Source organism: Sebastes umbrosus, chromosome 21 (assembly GCF_015220745.1).
Source record: "Sebastes umbrosus isolate fSebUmb1 chromosome 21, fSebUmb1.pri, whole genome shotgun sequence".
NCBI lineage: Eukaryota > Metazoa > Chordata > Actinopteri > Perciformes > Sebastidae > Sebastes > Sebastes umbrosus.
Window position 1 is genome coordinate 19,303,258 of NC_051289.1, and position 17,767 is coordinate 19,321,024.

General features: G+C 40.8%; 1 long non-coding RNA gene across 1 annotated transcript; it reads right to left on the reverse strand.

Moving 5' to 3' along the window:
- Positions 1–5,397: 5,397 nt before the first annotated feature.
- Positions 5,398–17,155, reverse strand: LOC119480545. The gene is made up of 3 exons (XR_005204948.1): positions 17,142–17,155; positions 16,860–16,864; positions 5,398–5,524 (listed from the first exon to the last, which is right to left on the reverse strand). It is a non-coding gene; the product is annotated as an uncharacterized LOC119480545 (long non-coding RNA).
- Positions 17,156–17,767: the final 612 nt, after the last annotated feature.

Genomic DNA, 17,767 nt, shown 5'->3' on the forward strand with positions numbered 1-17,767 from the left:
GCTATCAAACATATTGTCAAATACAATTCCTTATTCACCTGAAGTCCTGTTACTTAATGACAGCTCCAACCTGGAACTCTGTGTTAAGCAGAGACGTCTCTGGTTAGCTGGCCTTACAGCTGCAAAACGACTAATAGCTTGCAGATGGAAAGCTCCACATTCTGTCAATATACAAAGATGGCTTCTTGACTTCTTAGATATAGCAGGTATGGAACACTTGGCTGCAAACATGCATTTGGCAAAAAGAGAAAATATATCACATTGGAAACAAGCAATCACTACAATTAAATCCTTCATATAATTGTTCACCGTGTCCCAAAGGTCTAGGGTGGGTGGGATGGGAGGGAATCAAAAGGGAGGGATTTGGGGGTGGGGGAAGGGGGGCGCAGAAGTTTTTATTTTAATGACTTTTTGTTGTTGTTTGTTGTTATTTTCCTTCTTCCTGTTTGTTTGTTTGTTTGTTTGTTTTTGTTTTTTTTTTCATTTTCTTTTCTTTTCTTTTTTCTGTAGCTACTTGCCAATTCTGTATTGATTAGTACATGGACATTTGTGATTATATATATATCTTCTTTTTTTACTCTATTGTTGACCTATCAATTTGTAACCCCACCCTATATCATTTTGCTTAAATACCAATAAAAAATTGATCACAAAAAAAAGAATATGTGACCATGAGAATGTGTGATCGCACACAGCCGGCTACACATGAAGTCACCATTTCTGACGTCTGTCATCAGAAAATGTGACCCCACTGTACCTTATGCTTTTGTTTTTGTGAATATAAATTACAAATATTAAAATACATTTATGTTTTTTACCAATTTAGTTTTGTGTGTTTTCTCTCATGTGTTTCACATGGGTTTACATTAGAGTTAGATGAAAGCCCGGTTCATCACATACTGTTGCTAAATGGCACCTCCGTGCTTTGGTTTCCATTGCCGAGGGGTGCTGCCCAATTGGCGGCATTTGATGAGTTAGGAGTGAGAATGTGTTGTTTTTCTGAGCCATTACAGCATCTTCCATGGAAGGAGTTGGGAGTGAGTAAGGTGAGTAAGTGGGTGGAGATGGTCAGGTGATGGGAATGGTAGGAAAGGGGTTACTCCAGGACAGAATGAATTATAGGAGCTGACTGAAGTTGTGACAGATACACAAAATTCTATGATATCAATATTGTCCATTAAATTGAACTCCCATAGATGTGGAAATGCACCTAACCTGCATTTAAAGATCAGTCAAACTATTATTCAGTTTTTAAGTGTACACATCATTTCCACACCTGACACCAGCCATCCATCAATAAATATTTTCAAAAGAGATGTTTTATTAAACTTCCAGCACTTTCAAATGTCACTGGCTTTCATTGGCAGGGCTCAATGCAATGGGATTCTGTGATACAGGGAATTACTGTCAGAAGATAAATAAATACAGTCATTCATTTATCAAACACAAATTAAAACCAAGGACTAGTGACTGTCCAGGTGAAAATATGGGCACATGGCCTGAGCTTGCATCTATTTTTGCATACAAATACATTATTTAGTAGTCCAGTTCTCACTGGACCTGATGTTTCATCTCATTAATGTCATTTTAATCCGGTCTCCATTGGGCAACTCTGGTGTATTCACAACGGCAGGAGAAGGTCCAACACATTCTCACTCCCACTCCCTTGGTCAGATACCCTGTGCATCGGAGACCAACGTACGTTACTTTTGGACGGACTAGTAACAGCATGTCAATATACGCTCGTTATATGCTTTCAAAATAATAATTTCCTTTCAAAATAAAGGTTTAGGCAACACAACAACTTAGCTAGGGTTAGGAAATGGTCGAGGTTGACGTTATCTTCACTGACTAGCGACTCATGGGACTGACGACAAAGGCGAGTCACAAGAATATCGACTGACGTGAGAAATAAGTCAACGTTATTTTTTGTTTTACACGCGACACAAACACCGGTCTCCTTGGTGAAAGTTGTTTTGACCCGCCCGCCCTGAATGAACTCTCATGCTATTAATACAAAGTCACTTGCTCCGACCGTCAAATAACGCCACGGGGAGGGGTTGCATTGGAGTTAGCTGGAAGCCCGGTTTGTCACATACTGTCGCTAAAGGGTGCCTCTGTGCGTCGGTTTTCGATGCCGAGGAGCATTGCCAAATCGGCGGTATTTGACGAGTTGGGTGTAAAACCGGATTGGTCAGGTCAGGCAGCATAGGTTGCTTGAGGGCGCAATATGATGGAGATGGATGAAGTTCTCTTTGGGTGAAAGAAAGCATGCACAGAGACAAACCACAAACTGTATAAAATATGGACGTAGGCTCCGTGACGTCATCCAAAGGTTTCTGAAGACCTGTTGTGAAGCTCAAAGTGGGTGGTTTTGGCCATCGCCGTCTTGGCAGTGTCGTCACTACCCGGCTAATCCAAAAATGTGCAAAGAGGTTGCTCACAGCAGCAGCAGCAGCTAGCGACCTGGTAAGAAAAATAACCCCCTGTACAGTTGAAATGAACAGGGAAATTAGCTATAGAGACCAAAACTGTTTTTTTGTACTAGGCTGCAAATATGTTAATTTCTGCTGTCAAGTTGGGCATTTTATTATGGTGGTCTATGGGGGTTGACATCCTTTAGGAGCCAGCCTTAAGTGACCATTTGAGGAACTGCAGTTTTTGGCACTTCCACGTCGGCTTCATTTTTCAGCACGCTTGAGCCAAACACACATACACATACCCTCACCTTCGTGCTCACTTCCATAAAAAGCATCCTCGCCATGGGATTCAGCTGATGAGTCATTAATTTCCAGACATCTCTGGTGTACAAGTACCGCCACATGCTTTTGACAGTAACCCTCTAATCCTGCCCAGAGGTCCACTCCGCAGAATGTGATGGTGCATTCTTCATTCTCATATAAATAAATCCCCCACTCAACATCTGCTCAACAGAGAACAGAATGATGTAGTAACTTTGTTGAAGGGCAAGAATTATAAGGAAACATGGAACCCATTTTAACTATTCATAACATACAAAAGCATTTATATCTATTTGTAATACAGGCAGTGTTAATATACATGGTCTTATGGACTGTAGTATGACATATAGCTTTGCCAACAATAAACTCCACTGTGTCCCATTCATCTGATTATGAAGCTACTACACATATCTCCGTCTTTAGTTTAAAGGCGTAGTCACCAATCTGAGCTGCAAACAAACAGTGGAACTTGGTAAAAAGTTCATTGTTAGTAATAGCCTCCAGTGGATCAAACTTCAGTCACATGGTCAGAGCAGACAAAGGCTTCCACAGTCTCAGTGGCAGGAGGACAATTATTCTCTGAAGTTTCACAGCTCTCTTTTGGTTCCCTCTAACCCTAGCAGTGAAGATCAATTGGTCTTATTTTTATATATATAATTAGAATTTTTTCAAAAGGAAAAAAGAAGTTGAGTCCTTCCCTCCTGACCTCTACCACAGGGGAGAATGGAGCCGCTAAGCATCCTAGAGTCTCTCACTCTCTCCATGGGTCTGCCCAACACCACATGCTGATGCTGGAAAGATATTAAATGCAAGATAAAACCGGGAAACGAAGTGCTGTCACTGAGGCTGGGGGCTCTATGAAAATGACTGATAGACTTTCATCATATAGAGGAACTCCCGTCTCTACTTGGAAATGCTCAGTAAACTCTAAATTTTGATGCGAGAATGTGACGGCATAAAATGGAATTGGAGCCGGCCTATCAGAAAACATACGGTGACTGCATGATTGGATCATTATCCAGCTTGTCCGTGCTAGCCCTCGGCTGGTCTGAATAAATCATGATGTACTGTAATTCAGCCAGGTGGGGCTTAGAAGTCTTTTATTTTGACACTTATTTTACAGCATTAGACTGGGAATGGATTTCCTTTGGTGGGGTGATTTATTTAACGGCCCAAAAAACGGTAGAATAACTTGTGCAATTCAGCAGTTTACAATTAGGCAGCAGTGGCCAACAAAACAGGCAGGGGAGACCGAACACACATCAAGACAGAGTCGAGGAGACTGAATTGTACAGGGAAGGAGAGGACCACAATTCAAAATGAAAACTGCTGGTGAAAACGTACATTACAACTGAAATAAAATAAAAAAACATGGTATGGAAATCAACTGATGCTACATTTTACACAAAAACTCAAATGAAGTTAAATCATAAAATTGATGTTATTTGAATTTTTCAATGCAAGCAGACCTTCACTTGATGAAACTACTTTATATTAACAGGGGGGAAAAAAAATGTAATGCTTAAAGGTATACTATGCAAGAATTAACTAAAACACAATGTATAGACTGAAAAGAAATCCCTCTCAATCTTCACATATGACCCACTACGTAGAAGTGTGTGGTGGTGTCTGTGTCTGCAGAGACCCTGCAGCCCTCTGCCTGTAGTTTCTCTTTCGTTCTTCTTTTGCTGTACTCGGGATGCTACTGGCCGTCTGCAAACAGCCTTTGGGCCCCACGTGGGGGTGTAAGCCCCAGCCAGTAACAGCGCACAGGGTGTACAGCCCATTCAGGTGGTTAAATACTGCCGCTTTGTCACGCCCCTCGGCTTCTGATACTGAGGCACGAGCCCCCCTCTACTCTGTTAGATACAAAGCAGCCATATTTCACGGATGAGAACGGGTTGTTCTATATGCATGTGCTCCAGTGATCCACTGCTCCTCTCTGTGCTGTCAATGCAGCTATGATTGGTGTGTCTGTAGTTTGTCGAGAGCAGCGCTGAGCCACAGCCAGCTGACATAAAGCATGCATTCATTCAAAATCCGGCAACTCGGCTCCTTCCTGCAGAGTTAGTTGTGTGTTTAAGAACGTAACCGCCGGGAAACAATCAGAAAATAACGTTTAATTTCTCAGATTTGCTGCTTTGTTCTCACTTACGCCGCTCCCTCTCTTCATTCACTCTATAGCTCGCTCCACCATCGCTGCTGTCTCTCTCCCTCTCGGCTCGTTGAGCTGCGGAGGTGTGGCCAACTTTGAATGCGGTGTGTTTACAACCAGCAACCGACAACAGTTACATATTATACCTTTAATGCTAATGTCAGCTAACATGCTAACATGCCCCCAATGACAATGCTAACATGCTGACGTTAAGCAAGTATGATGTTTACCATGTTCATGTAGTTAAGCATGTTAGTATGCTAACATTTGGTATTAGCAATAAACAGAAAGTGCAGATGAGGTTAATGGACTTGCCGGCCAACCGACCGACCGACATTGCCATCCCTGGAGCCATGGCGCTGTGGCTAACATTTTACACTACTGTTTAGTTACCCTTTTAAAGAGGACCTATTATGTTTTTGTGCTTTTTCCCTTTCCTTTAGTGTGTGTTATATAATTTTTGTGCATGTAAAAGATCTGCAAAGTTACAAAGCCCAAAGTCCAAAGGGAGTTACTCTCCCCCACAGAAACACTTCTCCTGAACTGCCTGAAATGCTTTGCTTGATGTCCCGCCTTTTCTTACATAAAGTGGTGATGTCACCAAGTAACACATTTGCATAATACCTGCCTGACAGCTAGTTTGGCACGCCCTCAGACAAAGCTAGCTAGAGCAGAGCTGGAGCAGAGTTCGATGGACCAATCATAACCGAGGGCCAGCTGACCAATCAGAGCAGACTGGGCTTTTTGGGATGGGGTGGTGCAGGATTTCAAACAGAAGGTGAAAAGAAGGTCTGCAGAACAGCCAATACGAGAAAAATAAAGTGATTTTTGAACATTAAAGCATGTAAACATGTTCTAGTAGAAATATGAGCTTGGAAATGTGCATAATAGGTCCTCTTTAAATCACTGCAGCAGTTGAGACTTGGCCCTGAAGACTGAAAAAAAGGCAAATGAGTAACATACACAAGGGCGTTCATATGTAGAGAAACATAGAGGGAATACAAATGTATATATGTTAATCAAATCTGAAACTATATGGTGTAATATTTGTGCCACAGAAGTCATCATGGCTACTTTTGTCATCCACATGGCATACTGCAAGTGTAGTAGAGCACATTTGAGAAAGAAAAGGGTGTTTCAAAGTCATGTATCCCCTTTTGGCATACCAGAGGAGAATGTAAGAAATTTCTTTTTGAAATCACACCATACTGAAGTTACCGGATGAGATGGAAGACGATCTGGAGCCAAAACAAAGCCACACATACGTGCGGTAACAAAGCTTCTTTCCACACTCGGCATATATCCATCTTGTTCCTGTGCTCATTTAATCTTTTTTCGCTCTGCTTCCAAAAGTCAGCTGCATGAAGAGTTCATACATGTTACATTCCCGACGGATCCACTTGCCCTACTGAAAGCCTAGCAGCGATTTTATAGAGCCAATTTTCCAAATGTGCTGGGTGCAATTTACTGCACTCATTTTCAGGTTATAACCCCATCAGCACATGGGCACAGTATACTGAAATAGAAAGTACACACACTTATATGTGACCAAATCATCAACACAATTGTGGTTGCAAAATATAGCTGCATTTACTCTAACATTTATCTCGATGTATTCAACATTCTTGCAATGCTGTTGTACCTGATGATACCGTAGCACTCTGCAGATTCCAGGACTGCACGTGGGAAATTGCTGAGGTGTGTGCACCGCTCCCTCCCCCATCCTCTTATGGCCCTTATCACTCCACTTCTGTTTTGAGTGACACTCAATTTGAAGTGTCAGTAATGTATTGGAAAGGGCCATTCACAGGTGAGGGATCCGAGGTGAGAGAGGATAAAAATTGGGATGCACTTCTCTCCGTCATCAATTCACATTGACACGCTCCCATCACCAGCCAGGCTGGAGCCACAGATATGATGTGCGTTGTTATTGTCATCATAGATTTGCGGTATTCCACAAAGTAATTTGTTTGGTAATGACATTGCTGGAACTGCTGATCCCAATCTGCAGTCTCTACTGAAAGGTTCAAAGTGAAGACTAAAATATTCTTTAGGAAAGTACTGCTTTGTTACTCATTCACATTCTTACAAACTCATATTTCATCATGGTTGCAAATTTCACCACAAGGGCGAAAAAACGTGTTGTTCGTTGCAGTATTCTCCAAAACGCCAGAGGGTGTACAAACAAACGATTGACCAGTCGATTGACCTAGTGTGAGTAGTACTAAGGAGTGCTAATAGTACTACCTTGTTTACTCCATTGCGTTCAATACTGCAACAAACCAATTTCCTTGATGTCCTTCTGTGAACTTCCATGTTACATTATCTTGAGTTCATCACCTCAACCTCAAGCAAAGCTGTATGTTTTTTAGGATAAACTTTTCACATTATCTAACAAACAGATCAATTTTAGAGGACGGCTTAGATTCATGCTCCCCGGACAGTCGCTGGATGATGATGATGAAGCCCACAGCCGAGTGAGCAATATAACACTTTCTAGAAACTCAATAGTGCAGACGTGAGTGGGACTTCACATAGAGTTCTAAGTCAATACATTGTGTGGATGGCATCCATCACAAAGTGGGAAGAATCACACCCACGGACCGCAGAAACCTGCTATAGCACATCCATCTAGGTGACCAATCAATTTATTTATACTGTAAAGCCACTCAGGGCCATATGATGGGGTCAGCAAAAAGTTATTCATTCTTCTGACATGCACTTACACCACTACTACATTTTGTCCAGATAATCATGGTCTCTTGGGGGTTGAATCCTGATGACTTTTATTGATGACCTGACGTTTCCTCTAGTGCCACCATAAGTTTGACACTGTTTCTTTTTAGTGAAGCGTCTCGACAGCCAGAAGATGGATTGCTATAATGTTTGGTTCAGATATCCATGGTCCTTAAAAAGATCTATCGTGATGTCTTTAGTGATCCCCTTACTATTAATGCAGTGCCACCAGCAGGTCAAGGTTTTCACTTATCCAGTGATATATCTTAACATCTAGATGGATCGACACTATTGGTGCCTTCAAATGAAACTCGTGAGCTCGTGTTTACAACATGGGAAGTCGTGGCAAAAAAACATGCAGTTTTTTAAATGCGGTATAACTGTGTTATTTTCGTCTATTCTAAATGTTGTATCTGAATATTTCTGCATCCTGGGGTCCCTTAACAGTCTTGAATTACATAAATTGGGTATCACTGTAAAGACTCTTGAGGATCCAGTGAGCCCAATTATATTCATGTGTGATGATTTTAGTCCCCATAGTAGCCATTTCATTGTAGTGAGACCACTTTTTGAACCTTGAGCTCAGTGTGTAAAATGACCTGTTGTGACCTCTAGGATAATCACAGCCTCATGAAACTTTCAACCACAAACTACAGTCATAGGGCATCCAGAGGATGGTGATGGATGGTTTTCAGATGTATATTGACAATAAGGGGGCTTTTGAGCAGTTTCCAGAACAGAAGCACTCGCCATCCAATCGTTGAAGAATGCAATTCTTGCAGAAATCTCCAAAACGTGAAACGTTTTTGATACCAAATCACAGCATGGCTTTTTCTTTGGTGTTTCTCAAGGTCTCGGTGTCTTAATGTGGTATTTTTGAGGGATTATTGATCATTTTTATCAATTCTCTAGTGGTAAAAAAAGTTACATTTTGCAGTAAATCTGTGTAACGAATCAATCCAAAAATTGCTTCAACAATTTATGAGTCAAAATAGAGCATGGGAATGACCATCGAACACTTATATTGTCATGTTCTACACTCTTATACACTTTCACAAGTTATTTTAATTGATTATTATGTTTTTATTTCTTATTAATGACTGGAACAACTTGACACACAGTGCTGAGCTGCATCTCAAATTAATCTTCAGGTTCCCAGCTTTCAGATGATGTACACCACTTCTATGCGACATCTACTGTTGACTTTTTATCTACCTCTGAACATCTCCTGACCCCTACCCTACGCCTCTAAATAATACGTCAGGATGGTAAGGGGTTAACCGTGTGGATTCTGCTGAGTCTGACTGTGTTTCAAAGAATCTTGTTTGATTTAAGGGGATGCATTTGATGCAGGTCAAGTTTATACATGTATAAGATTAGGTGCACGTCTCCGAATTAGAGGACTGTGGCCGTTTAGTTAATGCGTTTGAAGTATTGGTTTGGAATGCGCTGACGGCCCGTTAGGTGTTTTCTGTCAGTGTGTGTTTCTGTCTGTGACAGACTAATTAAATAAAGTACAAACTGGAATATCTTAACAGACAGTCCACACTTTAAGAAGAGGCAGGAGAGAATCTGAAATGACATTTTCACCGGTGAGTCTCCCTTCTGCCCGCCTCTCTCTGACCTGAAATGAATTGCCTACCAGAGAAGGGAAATGCATCATTACAAGAGTTCAGTTCAAATATATGGTGGTGGCATCCAAGGGGCTATTTTCTCTGCCTGGTCCACTCTTCATACATCTGTGACTAACTCAGTGAGACAAGACATCAATCTCAACAATCCTCTCACTCTAATGCTGCCCCCCCGCTCACTAAAATAGGGCTTTGTCAATACCAATGAGAGAAAACCAGAGGAACCCTCAGGGGGGTGCCTCATGTGTTTTAAGCTCTATTTTTCCTCTCAGTCCTTCTCTTTCCCCCCTCCTTTTCCTTTTCACTCCAAATTCCATTAACCATTTTGAAAATTTGATGTTCTGTTCAGGCATTTAGGGACCAAGAGTGAAACAGAAGTAGTACTTAATGACTCTGAGGTTTAGTTTGGGCTGGGCAAAATAATGATTCTAACTGCTGAAGTCAGCCGAATAAGAGCACCTTCCCCCCCTGTGTATCAGTACGTTGCTGTATATTGTTAAGGGTGTATGGTCTGGAATTACATATTCCAACAGTAAGCATTTGCTTCAGCTGCTGCACTCACAAATGCTGATCCCTAATTACACAAACATAGCCATTAGGATCTTAATTCAGAACCCGAATCCTCCCTCCAGTGGCACTGCATGCAACTGAAAACATTACCACTATACAAGACAATGGAAAGATAAATGATTGCAGGAATCACAGGTTTACGCTACAGAGAACTCCAAGATGAACTACAAACACAACAAGTTGAGACATATTCTTCTCCAGTCCCATACCAGTCAATCAAGTTAAGGACCATTCCCTTCCATTGGTTACTGTTCATCTTAAGGCCTGTACACACCGGGGGTGTGATGAATAAATCATATCCATCCAATATCCGTAACCAGCTGACATTGGGCGAAGGCGGGGTACACCCTGGACAGGTCGCCAGTCTATCACAGGGCTGACACATAGAAACAGACATTCACACCTACAGGCAATTTAGAGTCAACAATTAACCTGCATGTCATTGGACTGTGGGAGGTCCCCGGAAAACATGGAGATGACATGCAAACTCCACACATAGGGCCCCAAGCCGGGTTTGAACCTGCAACCCCCTTGCTGTGAGGCGACAGTGCTACCCACTGCACCACCATGCAGCCCCGAATAAATTATATTAAAATGCAAAATACTTGCCTGCGAATATTTCACATCAAAATTATTCATACTGGCAGCATTGCAAATTTGCAACAGTTGGTCAATAAAAGGTTCAAGGCCACAACCGGGATCCTATTGACTCAGAGTAGCGCCTGGCAGTCTGTCTGAGGTAAATTGTTGCCTAAATTGCTTAAATTACTGTAAGCTATTTTTTTTTCCTTTTAGCAAAATGTTCTGTGTTATTTTGCATCTGGTAAACAGTTACACAGTGTGTATGTCTAGAGCTTTTATTGTGAAATGTAAGAATGGAAAGAGTGGATCTGGTGTGCGCTGCTTTTGTTTAAGGTTGAAGGGAGTTATAAAGTTTGCCATCTTGGTCCAGACTACAGCAAAAGATTCTCACTCCCAGCTCGTCAAATACCGCCGCTTGGTCAGATCCCCTCGGCATCGGAGACTGATGCACGGGGTACCCCTCTTGCGTTAGTTAGGCTTAGGAAATGGTCGTGTTTTTTTTGATGATAGGGACAGTGATAGTTATGAAAGAGGGAGAGAGAGAGAGAAGGGATGACGTGCAACATAGGGCCACTGCGGCAAGGTTTCAGCCTTGATACACGGGGCGCCCACTCTACCAGGTAAGCTACCGCAGCGCCCCGAAATGGTCGTGGTTGACGTTAACTTCACGTGACTAGAGACTGACGTGTCAAAATAAGTCAACGTTACTTTTGGTGACACGAACGCTGGTCTCCTGGTTGAAAGTATTGTGTTTGTTTGACCTTTCCATCACCCCTCCTGCCCACCTGCCCTGAGCGGACTCTCACGCTATTGATACTACGTCACTTGCTCCGACCGTCAGGTAACGCCACAGTTGGGTTTACATTGGAGTTAGTTGAAAACCCGGATTGTCACATACTGTTGCTAAAGGGTGCCTCCGTGCGTCGGTTTCCAATGCCGAGGGGCGCTGACCAAATGGCGGTATTTGACGAGTTGGGAGTAAGGACGGGTTGGATCTACCCATCGTGGTCATCATATCACTTCCACATTTTGTGCAGTCACGTCTCAGGCTTATTTGGGGCTTGTTGCAGCTTCAGTGTGGCTCTCGGCTACAAGGATCACCAGGGGCTCCGTGTGGGTGGTTTCGCTTTTCATGTTGACATGTTGATTGAAAACGTAGTAATGTGTTCGATCCCATCTGAGAGTGCTTCATATTGCTACTGGCCTTGCATTTAGTTTTAACCAATGAGCTTCATGAGAGGGAGGTGTGTATACGAAAAAAAGACATTGCTACTTGGATGTAGTAACTTCAGTTCTACAAGAGGATGTGTCTACCTCTATACCCACTTTGTTCCTTGTTCTCGGTTCACTCAGTTCAACGGTAGATGAGAAGACATGGCGCCAGCTGATTCATGACCATAAATATCAAAGTGTGTTAGATGGCTATGCAGGTCCTCATAGAACTGGACTAACACACACTCATTGCATTTAGGGAACTTGTATTTATCTGTCCTGTCTTTCTTGCAGCAGCAGCTATTTAAAATATGCACTATTAATAGTTCAGTTGCTGTCAGCCAGCCCTTAGTCAGGATAAAGAGTATTGAATCCTGAACTTTTAAGCACCTCAAGTTCACCTCCAAAAAAACACCACATTTCTCCTCTTTTTAGCTCCTGAAACTTTCTACAAATGTCAGATAACACTGAAAAATGTGACTTTTCTTGAGAGAAATCCATGACAATGGGAACCTGGCATGTGGCGCTAAAAGTGACTATTAACATGTCACAACATTCCCTGTCTTGGGACATCAGCTTTGGGGTCAGGTGCCAACCATTGTCGTGTAGTAACAGAATAGTAAAAGTCTCCATTAAAGCATTCCACGCGCCGATATCTGCTGTCATAGTGAGGTTGCAGCGGTTTAAGTCATCACAGGTTTGGAATGTGTCAAAGAAGGAAGGTTATGCTTTCATTGCACACATTGTGCGGTGTGTCGTTGTGGGGGTAGGTGCAGTGGGTGTTCTAATACAGAAGGGCTCAGAGTTCAGTTTAGAAAGCCAGGAACTTTAGCAGCTGGTGACAGAAGAATGTCAGCGCTATTGATTAACACCCACAGATGGAGTCATTTTCTGTTATCGTAGGGTGCATTTAAAAAAAAAATATATATATATACAGTATATGCACTATTGAAAGCAGAATCCAGAACTGTCTTGTGCTTCAGTGGCCCACACACAACCTCCATCATTAGGACTGTGGGAACGCGGATGGTGGCTTTGTGGAGAAGCGCTGATGAAACGGATCACACAGCTCCATTCTCAAGTTTTCACAGGACTCACTAGGTGGATGCTATAAAATGGCAATTTATTTAAGTTTCTACAACTTGGAAATACCTTTATCAGCATTTAAAGAAAAACAACAAACCAAGCTATTATCTTGCTTCAACAGAAGTGAATGAGTCCTATGGGAACTTCTTTAGCAGTGAGACAATACAGAGTTTATACAGAGACATTTTTTTAACTTTCTCAGTTTTTTAGTTTGTGGAATGCAGTTCACGGTATCATAACTTCACACCATACGTTTTTTAACTGTAAAATATCATAATCCATTGTATTTAACATGCATTATTTGATTGTTCTGACCAGGGCAGGCTCTTGCTCTTTTGGTGCCCTTGGCGAAATTTGGATTCGGTGTTATACCCTGTGGTCTTAATGTTGTGGCTGATCGGAATCCTTAAAAAAATTCCTGAATATGGATAATGATCCGGATCGCCACCAAAAACTAATGGATTGTTTATTGTGCCACACCCCACCCCTTCAAAAAAATCTATTCAAATCCGTTACAAACTTTGAGTAATCCTGCTAACAGACAAACAAACCAACAAACCAACACCGGTGAAAACATAACCTTCAAGGCTTTGAAGGAGGTAACAATGGGTTACGTTACTCTGACTACAACAACTACAACAATAAAAGCGGTAACTTCCTTTTACCTCCGCATAGACTCAAATGAAGCAAATATATAAATTCTTGTATTAAAAATATACTTCAAAATTGTAAAAAAAAAGTAGGTGAATTGATTTTTTTCCCCACCCCTAATATGTACGTATGTATTGATATATCACTTATTAAATGAAGATGATTAATATAGTTCATATTGACTTGTATTTATTGAAGCTCTTGTGAGTGCCAATCTTGCACTGCATATTGTAGCAGATTTATTTCTAACAAATTGCTTTTCTTTAGAAAAACTTGAAAACTCTCCCAACACGGATTCCTGCTGCTGCGGTGGCTGAATGTTCAGCACGCTGCCGCTCAGCTCACATTGGTGCATGGAAGGAAAAAAAAAGACAACTTAATGAAAACACTGAATGGCCTTTATTATGAAACAAGGGAGCAGACAATCATGCAAACCAATTTATTTTGTTTGTGCTCAGCACATATAACGCAAAATCAATATTCTTCAAACATAGTACGGCACGGTACACACTCTTCTTGTTGTGCAATTATGTAAGTCAAATGCAATCATTGGGCAATTGCCTGTGTCCACTTTTCCTACATGGACTCCAAGACAAAACGGACATTGTTAGATCAATTTTACAGCAGTTATGCGAGACGCAAACCTGTCCAATAAGTACGATTTCACTCTCATATAGCACACAATGGTAGGTAATTACTGCTGTTGCAAAACATTTAACACTCGGACCACAATAGTCAACGCCATTTAACGTTGTGGTTCCAAAATTTTAATGATTGCATCATCGTGTATGTTCGCCTCCTGTCCCGACTTTTCCTAAATATCTCTTTTGCACATGCTTGTATTGTCATAATGAAACTATAACATTTAGAAAACCAAATAAATGTTTTGTTTTTTTTCATGACAAAAGTCCCCTTTAGTCACCAGAAGTAGCGCCAATTAAAGTTGGTTCTCTCCTCTGGCAGCCAAATTGATGCATTTACATAATGGCCGTATAAGTGCACTGAGACAATGAATGGGACTTTTTTTGGACGCCAATATTCACTCGCATGCACTTAATCACACTAATGTATGTAGGCCCACAGTATTCATCATATCATATGTGTAAAATATCAGAAAAGAAAGCGAGAATAATCACACTTTTTGTCTAACTATTAGGGATGTCAAAGTTAACGCAAATAAACTAAATTCTTTAACGCATTAACGCGATTTTTCAGTTGTAGCAGGCTCAGTTTTAAAGCTAGAGTGAAGATACTGCCATCATATGAAACTACAAAAAAACCTAAGGAATCATTGGTACCATCCATGTCATACTAACTTGTCGTGAAGGAGGTTAAATAATGCTCCAAACTTACACTAAATTTTGGCGAGGAAAAACTGTCATGGCCTTTTTCAAAAGGGGTTCCTTGACCTCTGACCTCAAGATATGTGAAAGAAAATGGGTTCTATGGGTACCCACGAGTCTCCCATTTACAGACATGCCCACTTTATGATAATCACATGCTGTTTTTTGAATGCAGTATAAATCTGTTAATTTCATAAGTTTCTGCCATATGAAATAAAAGGTTTTGGCAGGATAATAGTAACTTTTTTATCTGTGAAATGGTGTCGATTTTTAAATCATTTTTCGCGACCGGAAAAAGGTTTGGAAATATAAAACTTCCATTGATCAAACAATTATAATATAAAGAGTCATAATCAACCTTGTTTGCAGTTTGAAGAGTCCTGTCAACGGTTTTACAGACGTCTCTTTTACAATGGTGGTCTATGGGGCAAATTATTTTTGGGCCGCAGGGGGATTTTTTGCTAAAATACCGCGACTGGCCACTGGGAAAATTGGAAGAAAGGCTGAGCGGTGGAGCCGTATCCAGGGTTTATGATACATCCATGAGTACAGTACATGCTAATTCTGGTCTTGATAGTCATTGTGGTCATTTGAAGTGAATTTTTTGGTGTTTTGTTTTTTGTTAGTTTCCTTTGATAGAATGATCTAAACTGAGAGTAATCTACTTGGCGATTTAAATTTGGTTCATTGACAATTTTTAATGTATTATTAAAATGATTTCATTTTCTTAACGCCCTAAGAAATGAAGATGCATTTATTACAGTGCTCTGAGTAGAGATACATTATTTAATCTCCCTCTCTGTATATTTAACCTTGTGCTGCTGCTGCTGTGTGTTAATCTGACAGCATTCAGTTCACACTTGTGCTGGGTTGGAAGTGAAATGTTAATGTCACATGGTCCGACCTAGTAATATTCAGACATGAGACAGACATGTGTAATTGATATCACATCCCTGTAAAGAGACACATGTATAGTATATAAGGGGCTTATGTCTTTACTTTGAAAGAGCAGCTAGGCAGAGTGATGTGAAACAGTGTGAGAGGAACACAAGTGGTGAGCAAAGACTCCATGCAGGCTGGAAATGGCTTTAACAAGCAAGACTGTGTTCTCTTAGATTTTAGTGGAAGTGGGCCATTATGGTTCTATATAAAACCACTATACGCATACTTCCAAGAATTGTCTTTTGTCTGCGTGTATTCCATTAAAATAACCACACGCTCTCTCCTGACAGGCACTAGTAGAAAAGGCTCTAAATGAGTTAAAGCCTGCTGCGTGTCCTCAGCTCACCCACCTGACAATATGGTACACTTCACCTTGACAGACATAGCGGACAGGGCTTTCTTCTACAGGCAGATGAACTTAAAACCTGTCCTCTGAGACCTCATTCTTTTCCTCTCTTCTATCCCATATTTAATCATGGCCTCACAAAGATCAAAATGTATTTTTCATAAGGCCTGACCCCAAAAAAATGTATCATAATGACAAAGAAAATGCATAATAAGCCTCTAAAGTCTAAAGCCCTACTTTCCCCTAAAGGCTGCAATGTTCATTATATCGCACAGTAGGGGAGGAGTGGGGGATTTGAAGAAATATTCTATATTTCAGTCAAATTTTGTATTCACATTATGAGTAGGTTTCGTAGTTGGCAGCTGGCACGAACAAATAATCACAGTCATTTGGAGGACGGACAAATGACCTGAATTAGAATGACTTACATTTGCTGTTCTGTCATGTGGCATAAAGCTAATGTCAATTAAAGTAAACACTTCCCGTAGAAGTGTCACAGCTACAGCCTAACAAGTGAGGGCGGTGAGTGGCTGGAAGTTCTTAAAAAATCGTATCACTCCGACGCTATTTTGTCTTTCAGAGGTTGGATGCTAAATAACGCCACAATGGACGGCTTTTCTAGATAGACTGACAATAAGGGGGTTTCTGAGCAGTTTCCACAACAGAAGTGCTCGCCATCCAATCGCCAAGAAATGTAATTCTTGCAGAAATCTCCAAATGTCAAAGTTGTTGAAACCAAATCACATCTATGGTGTTCCTCAAGGTCTTGGTGTCTTAATGTGGTATTTTGGAGGGATTATTGATCAAATTTATCAATTCTCGAGTGGTAAAAAATGGCGAAATTTAGCACTAAATCTGTGTAACAAATGCTATCATCCCAAAATTGCGGCAACAACTTATGAGACACTATAGAGCATGGGAAAAATGTTCTAACATTCTTATACACTTTCACAATTCATTTTAATTGATTAATTCATTTATTAATTGCTTTTTATTTGTTATTAATGACTAGAAGAACTTGACACACAGTGTTGAGCTGCTTTCAAATTCTTCAGGTTCCCAGCTTTCAGATGAAGTGCACCACTTATGTGACATCTACTGTTGACTATTTATATAACCCTGAACATCCCTTATCCTCACCCCTACCCCTCAAAAAAAGAGAAAGGATTTGTGAGGGGTTAAGATGAAAAAAAATAGGAGGAAGTGATTTCATTTTCATAGTAATTACAAGCTAGTTTTCCATCCAAATGTATCGCAAATCTGCAAATGAAAATTCAAATGAAGGCCCGTCTTCTTTCACTGCCGTTAGGCAATTATTAGGAGTTGTTTTTTAGAGATGAGCAGTAGGGGAAGAAATTTCATTGTAGAGTCATACGCATTAAGAATAATCATTAATATGATTTAATATGGTGACTGTTTTGCAGGCCATCCATTTAAATTTAGCAAATGAGAGTTAATTACTGGATTTAACAGAAAGTACAGATGTGGAGTAAAGGGAGTCTCATAAGTAAGCAGTGTAATGGAATTCATGCTGTTAAATGACCACTAAACATATAAACCACAATAGTGAGTGGGTAGTAATAATATACAAGTGTGGTTCCAATAGGCTTCAGTGAACGAGCAACATTTCCCCCTAATCCCTGTATGAATAAGACTGGATTATACTTTATTGTGTATTTAGCTGTATTATGGCAAAGCTGAGAGTGTTTGGGACATACTGAATGTTTGGATGAGCAGTGGAGAAACGGATTATGCTGCCAGAGAGGTTCGAG